Raw genomic sequence first — 9854 nt, forward strand, 5'->3', positions numbered from 1 at the left:
AAACACATATTTGGAACCGATCTAGAACCACCAAATGGGAAGGAGCCATCTTCTAAAAGCACATGTGCCTCATCAATAGGTTTCTGTAGTGTAGTGGTCATCACATTCGCCTAACACGTGAAACCGAGCAGAAACAGTGGTTGGATTCTGACAGAAAATTTTAACTGTTTGCCACGCTAGGTGGGTGCAGCGATCATTTCCTTTATATGCTTTTTAATAAGCGTGCACCTAAAGATTTATGTCTGCAACCTGAAGACGTGTTTCCGTAGTGTAGTGGTTATCACGTTCGCCTCACACGCGAAAGGTCCCCAGTTTGAAACTGGGTGGAAACTGTGGGTGGTATTTGCAAAAATTTCGTATGCGATTTTCTGTTGAGCAGGTCAGTACACTTGCAGGGATGTTTGTGGTTTAATCTCTTTAGAAAAGGACAAAAATAAAACAAATGACCATTGAAGTTTCCTGTACAGTAATATAAAATGTTCGGTCTGCCAACAAAATTAGCAGCTTTTTGCCATGTTAAAAACACTGGGCAGTCTATAGTTTCAGTCGCTTTTGAACAAGCGTACCCTAAAAGCGGTGGGACTGATGTCCATATCAAGTTTCCGTAGTGTAGTGGTTATCACGTTTGCTTTACACGCGAAAGGTCCTCAGTTCAAAACTGGGTGGAATCAAGTGGTGGCATTTTAAATTTAATGCTCCAATTCGCTACAAAACCCTTGCTTTTGAGACAGGTGAAGGCCATCGTACCAAGGATCTGTAGGCAGACTGCCATGCCTGTGGGTGGTTTTTGCAAAAATTTCATATGCGATTTTCTGTTGAGCAGGTCAGTACAAAATAAAACAAATGACCGTTGAGGTTTCCTGTACAGTAATAAAAAATGTTTGGTCTGCCAACAAAATTAGCAGCTTTTTGCCATGTTTAAAACACTGGGCAGTCTATAGTTTCAGTCGCTTTTGAACAAGCGTACCCTAGAAGAGGTGAGACGGACGTCCAAATCAAGTTTCCGTAGTGTAGTGGTTATCACGTTGGCTTTAAACGCGACAGGTTCTTAGTTCAAAACTGGGCGGAAACAAGTGGATACATTTTAAATATAAATGCTGCAATTCGCTACAAAACCCTTACTTTTAAGACAGGTGAAGGCCATCGTACCCAGGAACTGTAGGCAGATTGCCATGCCGAATAACCTCTGTTTTGTTGTTTGTGGAATTTACAAACTGTCACACTGCTTGCAGAGCAGATTATGGGAAGGAGGGATCTTCTAAAAAGCACACTCTCCATCAGTAGGTTTCTGTAGTGTAGTGGTAATCACATTCGCCTAACATGCGAATGGTCCTCGGTTCGAAACTGAGCAGAAACATGGTTGGATTCTGACAGAAAATTTAAACTGTTTGCCACGCTAGGTGGGTGCAGCGATCATTTCCTTTATATGCTTTTTAATAAGCGTGCACCTAAAGATTTATGTCTGCAACCTGAAGGCGTGTTTCCGTACTGTAGTGGTTATCACGTTCGCCTCACATGCGAAAGGTCCCCAGTTCGAAACTGGGTGGAAACTGTGGGTGGTTTTTGCAAAAATTTCGTATGCGATTTTCTGTTGAGCAGGTCAGTACACTTGCAGGGATGTTTGTGCTTTAATATCTTTAAAAAAGGAAAAAAATTAAACAAATAACCATTGAGGTTTCCTGTACAGTAATATAAAATGTTCGGTCTGCCAACAAAATTAGCAGCTTTTTGCCATGTTAAAAACACTGGGCAGTCTATAGTTTCAGTCGCTTTTGAACAAGCGTACGCTAGAAGCGGTGGGACTGACTTGCAAATCAAGTTTCCATAGTGTAGTGGTTATCACGTTTGCTTTACACGCGAAAGGTCCTCAGTTCAAAATTTGGTGGAAACAAGTGGAGGCATGTTAGATACAAATGCTGCAATTCGCTACAAAACCCTTACTTTTGAGACAGGTGAAGGCCATCGTACCAAGGAGCTGTAGGCAGACTGCCATGCCGAATGACCTCTGTTCTGTTGTTTGTGGAATTCACAGACTGTCACACTGCTTGCAGAGCAGATTATGGGAAGGAGGCATCTTCTAAAAAGCCATGTGCCTCATCAATAGGTGACTGTAGTGTAGTGGTCATCACGTTCGCCTAACACGTGAAAGGTCCTCGGTTCGAAACCGAGCAGAAACAGTGGTTGGATTCTGACAGAAAATTTAAACTGTTTGCCACGCTAGGTACTAGCAGCGCTCACTTCCTTTATATGCTTTTTAATAATTGTGCGCCTAAAGATTTATGTCTGCAACCTGAAGACGTGTTTGTAGTGTAGTGGTTATCACGTTCGCCTCACACGCGAAAAGTCCCCAGTTCGAAACTGGGCGGAAACTGTGGGTGGTTTTTGCAAAAATTTCGTATGCGATTTTCTGTTGAGCAGGTCAGTGCACTTGCAGGGATGTTTGTGGTTTAATCTCTTTAGAAAAGGATAAAATAAAACAAATGACCATTGAGGTTTCCTGTACAGTAATATAAAGTGTTCTATTAATTATGCATAATTAGCCTAAATATGGACTGTCCATGAACAGCCTATTTGGACCCCGTCAAATAAGTTGCAGGTGGGACTTCACCACATGTGATGAAATCGCCTAATCATTACGGGGATTCACCCGCTTAAAATGTCTAAGTTAAAAACAGCATCCCACCTGTAGCTTATTCGACAGGGTCCAAATAGGCTGTTCATGGACAGTCCATATTTAGGCTAATTATGCATAATTAATAGCTTTAATGTACATCAGTGTGCTGTAGTGTGTCCCCAGTGTGGTTTACAGTAGGTTTGACCACATAAAACCATTGTAATTATGAGATATGACCTATTAATGCATTGACCACGGACAGCCTATTTGGACCCCGTCAAATAAGTTACAGGTGGGCCCTTACTTTGCCCACCTGTAACTTATTTTACAGGGTCCAAATAGGCTGTCTGTGGACAGTCCATTTTTAGGCTACAGTGGGCCCTTAACTTGCCCACCTGTAACTTATTTGACAGGGTCCAAATAGGCTGTTCGTGGACAGTCCATTTTTAGGCTAATTATGCATAATTGATAGCTTTGATGTACATCAGTGTGTTGTATTGTGGCCCCTGTCTAGTGTACATTAGTTTTTACCTAATAAAACCATTGTAATTATGAAATATGACCTATTAATGCATTGACCACGGACAGCCTATTTGGACCCCGTCAAATAAGTTACAGGTGGGCCCTTACTTTGCCCACCTGTAACTTATTCGACAGGGTCCAAATAGGCTGTTCATGGACAGTCCATATTTAGGCTAATTATGCATAATTAATAGCTTTAATGTACATCAGTCTGTTGTATTGTGTCCCCTGTGTAGTGTACAGTAGGTTCCACCTCATAAAACCACTGTAATTATGAAATATGACCTGTTAATGCATTGACCACGGACAGCCTATTTGGACCCCGTCAAATAAGTTACAGGTGGGCCCTTACTTTGCCCACCTGTAACTTATTTGACAGAGTCCCTGTAAGCTGTCCATGGACATGCCATTTTAAGTCTAATAATGCATAGTTCTTCTGATGGTACACATAGGCCATTCGTGGCCACACAGGCGGTCAGTGGGATGAATAGGCTGTTCGTGGTCACACAGGCGGTTAGGGGGATGAATAGGCTGTCCGTGGTCACGGGGCGGGGCCACGGGCCGTCACTTAGATTGGCCGTGGACAGACGGGCCGTTCGTGGTCAAACAGGCTGTCAGTGGGACGAATAGGCTGTCCGTGGTAACTGGGCGGGGCCACGGGCCGTCACTTAGATTGGCCGTGGACGGACGGGCCGTTCGTGGTCAAGCAGGCTGTCAGTGGAACGAACAGGCTGTCCGTGGTCACTGGGCGGGGCCACGGGCCGTCACTTAGATTGGCCGAGGACAAACGGGCCGTTCGTGGTCAAACAGGCTGTCAGTGGGACGAATAGGCTGTCCGTGGTCACTGGGCGGGGCCACGGGCCGTCACTTAGATTGGCCGTGGACAGACGGGCCTTTCGTGGTCAAACAGGCTGTCAGTGGGACGAATAGGCTGTCCGTGGTCACTGGGCGGGGCCACGGGCCGACACTTAGATTGGCCGTGGACGGACGGGCCGTTCGTGGATACATAGGCTGTCGGTGGGACGAATAGGCTGTCCGTGGTCACTGGGCGGTCGGTGGGATGAATAGGCCTTTCGTGGTCACATAGGTGGTCGGTGGGATGAATAGGCTGTTCGTGGTCACACAGGCGGTTAGGGGGACGAATAGGCTGTTCGTGTCAGTGGGCGGGGCCAGGGGCCGTCACTTAGGTTGGACGTGGGCGAAAAGGCCGTTCGTGGTCACACAGGCGGTTAGGGGGACGAATAGGCTGTTCGTGTCAGTGGGCGGGGCCGTCACTTAGGTTGGCCGTGGGCGAAAAGGCCGTTCGTGGTCACACAGGCGGTCGGTGGGACGAATAGGCTGTTCGTGTCAGTGGGCGTGGCCAGGGGGCTGTTCGCAGGTCAAAGGTGGGACGGACGGGCGCTCCGTGGTCGGTAGGTGCGGTCAGGGAATTTCGCGAAAGGGCGGTCAGGGGGATGCGCGTGCGCTCCGTGGACGCCCGCCCGCAACCTTTTCGGCGCGCGTCGAATCGACTGAGGGCGGTCGGCGAGTCGCCCCCCTGTGCCCGACGCCCGTATCGCGAGCGAGGGGGCCGGATTTCGCCGGGCTCCCGACTTCCGTAGTGTAGTGGTTATCACGTTTGCTTTACACGCGACAGGTCCTCAGTTCAAAACTGGGCGGAAACAAGTGGAGGCATTTTAAATTTAATTCTCCAATTCGCTACAAAACCCTTGCTTTTGAGACAGGTGAAGGCCATCGTACCAAGGAGCTGTAGGCAGACTGCCATGCCGAATGACCTCTGTTCTGTTGTTTGTGGAATTCACAGACTGTCACACTGCTTGCAGAGCAGATTATGGGAAGGAGCCATCTTCTAAAAAGCACATGCCATGATATCACGTTCGCTTTACACGCAAAGGTCTTCAGTTCAAAACTGGGCGGAAACAAGTGGAGGCATGTTAAATATAAATGCTGCAATTCGATACAAAACCCTTACTTTTAAGACAGGTGAAGGCCATCGTACCCAGGAGCTGCAGGCAGATTGCCATGCCGAATAACCTCTGTTCTGTTGTTTGTGGAATTTACAAACTGTCACACTGCTTGCAGAGTAGATTATGGGAAGGAGCCATCTTCTAAAAAGCACATGCTCTATCAATAGGTTTCTGTAGTGTAGTGGTCATCACGTTCGCCTAACACGCGAAGGTCAGTCGCATGTAGGTGTAGAGTGTTGCTAGCCAATAAGAACGCAGGAAATTCCAGGGAGGCGGGCCTGAAAAAATACATGAAATTACAGGTTCGAGTCCCGTCTCGACCACAAACACCATAAAGTGTATCTAGATTAAAAAATGATTAGAAACTCATGTTAAGTACGATTTATATATAATAAACTAACTTTGTGCACAAAATAGAATGAAATGTGTAAGATTTGTTATTGTGTAGGATGTACAAAATGTACAATTACCTTAATAAACATTTACATTATAATAGGGTATAGTTTTCTTTAATATAGAAAATATTTGAATGTGAATAATTGTAAAGAACATTTCGATAATGTTTTAGACCTTTACATTTTACATTGAGATATTTATATTATATTTGTTTAACTATGTACAGAAATCCAATATATATATGAAATATAACCAGTAAACACCAAATAGTAAGTTTCTCGTTTTATTTATAGTACAAAAATATACATATTATTATGTAAAACTAAAAAAGGTAATGTATTAAATACTTATAGAGTAAACAACAATAACATTAATAATAATAATAAAATATAAAGCTGTGGAGAACATAGGAAAAAAACAAGATTTTTTAAATCAAATAATTATGTAGTGTTTAATGATAACAGTTATTAACATTTAGTGTTTACACATCTGAGCAAGATAACATAATGCAAGTCAATAAAATTTGCTTTAAAAACACTAAAGTACAATGCAAACAAGGACACAATTGTTTGATTTTAATGAACAATGGAAATAAATTATATTGATAGATTATAGATTAAACAACAGCAATAATAATATCTAAAGTTGAGGAGAACAGGAAAAAACAAGAAAAAAAGTATTTTAAATTAAACAATTATGTACAGAGTATAATAGTACCAGTGCTTAACATTTAGTGTTTTTCAAATCTGAGCAAGATAAAATAATGCAAGTCAATATATGAACTTAAAAAAACACTAAAATACAATCCAATACAATAAAATACAATACTTTTGTTATTTTAATGAACAAATGGAAATAAATTAAATATAAAAAAAATATATAAAAAAAAAAAAAAATATATATATATATATATATATATATATATACATTAAAAGTGCAATAATATGTATATACATATATGCATAACATTGTGCAAGGAATGTCTTTGTGCTATAAACAGTATTTGAGGTCTGGGCATGTCATTTGTCAGTGAAGTCATTTTTTCTTTTCCTCAATCCACCTCTGCTTCTCAGCCTCATAGAATGGAGACTGCTGAAAGTCTTTCCATGAAATGTCTGCACTCATTCCCTGAGCCTGATAAAGGGAAAACACTTTAGCAGGACAGTAAATGTATTTACCTGCCACTGCAGGGAAACCAGTGTGAATATGAGGACTGTTGGGTGCTTGTTTCAGTGGCAGGTGGCAGAATCTGCACAGACGACCAGTAGGATGCTCCACTACTGACTTTCTCTTGCTTCTCTCCTCAATCACCCTCCTATTTACTGCCCCTCTCTGCTTCGAGGACTCCAGTTCTCGCTGAAAAAAAGGAGTCTCTGCAAAGTCTTCAAGGGGCATTCTGGGGTTGGTCAGGCCCTCTGCTGAATATGTGTCAAAAACATTCTTGGGGCAGTAGAAGTATTTAACATCACCACCTTGATAAAAGAAATGTATTGAGGTGCCATCACCCATGTATCGAGACTTAGGCTGACCACAGGCTAAACAGGATCTAGTGTGCTTTTTTTGCAGCATATGCTGTTGTTCCACCTGTCGACCACCTGTCTTAATGGGTCCAGTCCGAGCAGCACAGGGAGAAGCAGCTAAAGGCAGTGGTGGTGTGCTTGGCAGTTCTAAAAGAGATTCACAAAATTATTAAACGAAGTATTTGTTTTGTGTGCATAGATTAGGCAAACAGATTACACACATTGGCGCCTGTATGAATAATATAATTACCTGTATCTAAAAGAAACTCCTCAGATGTTTTTTCCTTCACTGTCACAGCACTCGGAGTAGAAAAACATTGAAAAATGAGAGTCTGGGGGGTAGCCTCTGGTTCAGCAGCAAGAGGGGTCTCAGCAGAAGAGGAATCCTCTAAGCATTTCTGAAATTCAGCAGAATTAGTGTAATATTACACTATTTATACACTTTACACTTTATAAATTATAAAGTATTTGTTTTTTTAAAAAAAGTCTGTTATCAAAGAACTTTAAAGGCTTACCTGAGATGGAAATGAGAACTCAGTGCCAGATGAAGACTCTTCTTGCATCCCTAGGTCTGTCTTCCTGCTTTTGTGTTTGTCAAAGTCAAGAGGCACAGGTCGACAGCCTGGCTCCACATATTGTAGGCCAAACCTCTCTCTTGTGTCCCAGCTGGAGATGTGGAAGGCTGGATATTTGGGTTGCCCAGTCACTCTTATAGATGCCCTATTTAACTCCATCATCAAAACAGGGTCAAACACTCCAGGTAAGACAAGCCCAGGCTGTTTCAGGTCCACCAGCCGCTGATAATTCCAGCGTGCGACACCAGTCACACCCTGCGCCTGGAACAGCTCAGGAGAGACGCGATTACCCGTTACCCACTGAGCCTGGGGGAAATGAAACCCCTCTTGCTGTGAAGTACCTCTGACAGGGATCCAGATGGCCACAGCAGCTCCTTCACCCTTGACATGATTCAGTTGTAGCGTTCCACCATGTCTGTAGAGGATTTCTTCCTCCACCTCAGGGTCACTCAGGCAGCCTCTAAGGATGTGGATACGCTGAATCCACCAAAATTTTAGCATCGAGGGTTTAAAAAGGAAGATGTTGTTGGGATCCTTTGCAAGATGGAAATGGTGAAGTACTTCTTCCACTCTTTGGACCAGCTCTCTAGGATGTGGCACTTTTGTCCTGCAGTGCGCTCTGATGTGCTGCTTTGTGGGATTAGCAGGCTCAATTCCACAGAACTTGTATGCGTTCCTCAGTTTCTCCAGGTCACTCTGATCTACTACAGAGAAGGCAGAAGAGAGGAACTGGCAGAACGAGCTATACAGAGGATGGTTCTCCGAAACACATTCCCTGGTGAATCGCCGCATACAGTTAAACAAGTCTAGTTTAACCACCATGTCCTCATTGTACTTCTGGCAAGCGGCATTTACATTCTTTAGGTTTCCTGATGTAACCTCTGCCACAGTAGCTTCAGTGGTCCTCCAAGCTTCCCACTGCTGGTGCTCATACTGTCCTGGGTCCATCACTCTGAAAGCAGCACAGCAGTCCCTAAGTACATAAAAGGGAAATACATTTTTATGTATTCATTACCTTTGCTTACACATCTTGATGTGATGTGTGATGAGATGTGATTATTCTTACCTGTCCACCCACTGGTACTTGGCCTTGGGTATGGAGAGCTCCACACCATCTGCGGCGCCATCTTGGTTATAGAACAAGATTTATCTGACGCTTTTATCCAAAGCGACTTACAATTGCTATATTTCAGAGGTCGCATGCCTCTGGAGCAACTAGGGGTTAAGTGTCTTGCTCAGGGACACATTGGTGTCTCGCAGTGGATTCGAACCCGGGTCTCTCACACCAAAGGCATGTGTATTATCCACTGCGCCATCACCACCCCTATATGCCAGCAGCACTGTAGCGATTGGCCATCCCACAGTACATTGACGTCAAGGATTGCTCACTCTCAGACTGCAGCATCACCCAGGACAGGATCATCCAGTTCTCATTCATCACAGCGTAGGATGACATTGTACCAGATGAGAGGGTCACTTTTCTAGCAACTTTGCGTGTGTGATCTGATCTGAACACCTGTCCAAAAGTTCCTTGAAGGAGCTGAGTGAGAGCTGCCTCTTGCCGGTGTTATTCCTGAAGCAGGCACTCCACCAGATAATGTGCAGACACAGACACCCCATGCCACCCATCAGTATCTTCGTAACTCCCAAACGAAGCAGGTGTGTCATCCTTGCTCAATGCTCCTGTGATGGTTTTCTGGCCATACAGCCCTGCTTCAGCATCCCTGACGTTCTGCACAATGAGAAGGTAAGCAAGGTGGGCTCTTTCAAACTTAAGGTGAAGCACCTCAGACAGCTGGTTGGCCATGTCATTAGGGGATTTTCCAGACTGCCTCAGTTCATCTATCACAGTTTTACAGATTGCCTTCTTATGGGTGAGGAAGGCTGGCAAGATGTTTCTGAATCGCTGTGGTAGCATGTCCACCCACTGAGGTTTATCAGCGAACCAGTATTTTTTCCATGCCTTATAGCACAGACGTGAAGCAAGGATGTAATATTGCCCACTAGTGCCAAGGATCACTCGGGGTCTTCCCACACCTGAGGACACAACATGAGGATTTGGACAGCTGTAGAGACAGGGCAGGATGTAGTTGTTTCTAAGCCTTTCATTTATACTGTGCTCAGGTTTCCAAATGAAAAAGGGATGGAGCTGGAAGTACTTTGGTGACGGAAGGCCCATGTTTGTCTCTATAAGCTCAGGCTGAGGTGGATAGCGCCACAAGACCATATTCATTAGGTGTCTTACTGGGTGTGATCCTGG

At 44.1% G+C, this 9854-nt stretch overlaps 3 non-coding genes across 3 annotated transcripts; all 3 read left to right on the top strand.

Moving 5' to 3' along the window:
- The first annotated feature begins 259 nt into the window (after positions 1-259).
- Positions 260-332, top strand: trnav-cac (transfer RNA valine (anticodon CAC)). Its single transcript has one exon. It is a non-coding gene; the product is annotated as a tRNA-Val (tRNA).
- A 952-nt stretch (positions 333-1284) lies between these two features.
- Positions 1285-1357, top strand: trnav-aac (transfer RNA valine (anticodon AAC)). The gene has a single exon. It is a non-coding gene; the product is annotated as a tRNA-Val (tRNA).
- Positions 1358-1479: 122 nt separating this feature from the next.
- Positions 1480-1552, top strand: trnav-cac (transfer RNA valine (anticodon CAC)). The gene has a single exon. It is a non-coding gene; the product is annotated as a tRNA-Val (tRNA).
- Positions 1553-9854: the final 8302 nt, after the last annotated feature.

The sequence above is a fragment of the Siphateles boraxobius genome, unplaced genomic scaffold (genome assembly GCF_051911475.1).
Source record: "Siphateles boraxobius isolate OS27281-9 unplaced genomic scaffold, OSU_SipBor_1 63, whole genome shotgun sequence".
Classification (NCBI taxonomy): Eukaryota; Metazoa; Chordata; class Actinopteri; order Cypriniformes; family Leuciscidae; genus Siphateles; species Siphateles boraxobius.